The sequence below is a fragment of the Triticum aestivum genome, chromosome 2A (assembly GCF_018294505.1).
Source record: "Triticum aestivum cultivar Chinese Spring chromosome 2A, IWGSC CS RefSeq v2.1, whole genome shotgun sequence".
Lineage (NCBI taxonomy): Eukaryota > Viridiplantae > Streptophyta > Magnoliopsida > Poales > Poaceae > Triticum > Triticum aestivum.
This window is the reverse complement of record NC_057797.1, coordinates 752774657-752777311: the sequence shown is the minus strand read 5'-3', so window position 1 is coordinate 752777311 and position 2655 is coordinate 752774657.

Below are 2655 nucleotides of genomic sequence, written 5' to 3'. Positions count from 1 at the left end.
CCTGGGAGATCACTGATCGTCCTTATGGGTGCAAACCTGTAGGATGTAAGTGGGTGTTCAAGAAGAAGCTTAGACCTGATGGTACGATTGAAAAGTACAAGGCACGGCTTGTGGCCAAGGGTTATACCCAGAAAGAAGGTGAAGACTTCTTTGACACTTACTCGCCCGTGGCTATACTGACCACAATTCGGGTGCTACTATCACTGGCTGCCTCACATGGTCTTCTCGTTCATCAAATGGACGTTAAGACATCTTTCCTCAATGGAGAGTTAAAGGAGGAAATTTACATGGATCAGCCAGATGGTTTTGTAGTACCTGGTCGGGAAGGAAAGGTGTGCAAGTTATTAAAAACTTTATATGGCCTTAAAAAAGCTCCTAAGGAGTGGCATGAGAAGTTCGAAAGAACACTGACTGCTGTCGGCTTTGTAGTAAACGATGGTGACAAGTGTGTGTACTATCGCTATGGTGGGGGCGAAGGAGTTATTCTTTGTCTGTATGTCGACGACATACTGATCTTTGGAACCAAACTTGATTTAATCAAGGAGGTTAAGGATTTCTTATCTCGCTGTTTTGAGATGAAGGATCTAGGAGTAGCTGATGCTATCTTAAACATCAAGCTGTTGAGAGATGAGAATGGTGGGATCACACTGCTTCAGTCTCACTATGTGGAAAAGGTCTTGAGTCGTTTTGGGTATAGCGACTGCACGCCTTCTCCAACTCCATATGATGCTAGTGTGTTGCTTCGAAAGAACCGACGGATTGCTAGAGATCAACTGAGGTATTCTCAGATTATTGGCTCGCTTATGTATTTGGCGAGTGCCACGAGGCCTGACATCTCTTTTGCTGTGAGCAAGTTGAGTCAGTTTGTGTCAAAACCGGGAGATGATCATTGGCATGCGCTTGAGAGAGTTATGCGCTATTTGAAAGGCACTGCGAGCTATGTGATTCACTACACCGGGTATCCAAGGGTACTGGAGGGTTATAGTGACTCAAACTGGATATCTCATGCTGATGAGATTAAGGCCACAAGTGGTTATGTTTTCACACTTGGTGGTGGCGTTGTTGCCTGGAAGTCTTGCAAGCAGACCATTTTAACGAGGTCAACTATGGAAGCAGAACTCACAACATTAGACACTGCCACTGTTGAAGCAGAGTGGCTTCATGAACTCTTGATGGACTTACCTATGGTTGAAAAACCAATACCCTCTATCCTGATGAATTGTGATAATCAAATTATGGTCATAAAAAAAACAGTTCAAAGGACAATATGAAGTCCTCAAGGCATGTGAAGAGGAGACTGAAATCTGTCAGAAAATTGAGGAACTCCGGAGTTATTACGTTGGATTATATCCAAACGTCGAAAAATTTGGCAGATTCCTTCACAAAGGGTCTATCACGTAATGTGATAGATAATGCATCGATGGAGATGGGTCTGAGACCCACCGCATGAGTTGTCCATAGTGGTAACCCACTCTATGTGATCGGAGATCCTATGAAGTAGAAGTGGGAGACAAGCTGTTGGTCGGCTGGGAGGAGAGTATCCCTATATTACCTATCTCACTCCATGAAGATGCAATACTCTCCTGATCTACATGGCAGGCTGATACTTATCTTAATGTGTTTGAAGTGGCTTATTCGGGTAAGCAAAGATGTTGTCCTGCAGAACATCTTCTGAGGAACGCCCCTATATGAATTTGACTGTTAACGTCGCAGTCTGTGAAAATTGGGTGTTCTCTAATAAATTCATGAAAAGGCCCTGGAGTATGACGTATACGCTCCACCCGCGGGGAAGCCTTGCGGCAGCCCAGTATCGGTCAAGAATTTGTGTGAAACCAGTCTCGCAGAAAACTTGTAGTTCAAGGCATAGTCCACTATTCAAGTTGTGATCTAATGTAGCATAAATCTCTAAGTGGAAGTTCAACTTCACAGTCTCCACTAAGCACCAGTATATAAACAATGTTTTGGAACTAAATGATGAGATGTGCCAATGAGACTTTGTGGGGGATTGTTGAAATTTTGCTAGTAGGCCTTTGGCCCAAAGCCCAACTAAAATTCTGAAATTCTCTTGGCCCATTCATGCACACATGTGAGTGGAGTGAGTGAGGCTAAAGTTTAGTCCCACCCCGGAAGTTGAGAGAGAGTTGCACCTCTTTGTAAGGTGAGCTATTCTACCACTTGTATGATCATGAGAAGAGGAGACCTACACGCGCGCTCCTCCTCCTCGCCGCGCCGCGCTGTGCCGCGGGGTGCGGGATTGAGCCGAGCCGAGGACAGAGCTATGCACGTTGTCTATATTTTTGCTGCTAATTAACAGACGCGTTAATTACCGAACCGTTTCCGATTCTTTTGGATCGTGACGACTCGGACGTGGGGTTTACTCCCACGACCTACCCGACCCGCACTATATAGTCAGGCAGACGTCTACCCTAGCCGCCGCCGCTTCGTATGGTTTCTCACCACCGTTCCAGATCATTGCGCCTCCAAGCAAGTCTTCTCCATCCCTCCTTTCGGCGTGCACCGGGAGAAGGGACAGCAGGCCTCCGGAACCCCGCCTCTCGTGATCCTGTACGGGAGAGGGGCGATCAGGTTTTTGGGGAGCTCACTCGCGTGACTGCTGGCAGCGACGACTTCTTCCTGACCTCGGCAACCTCATCC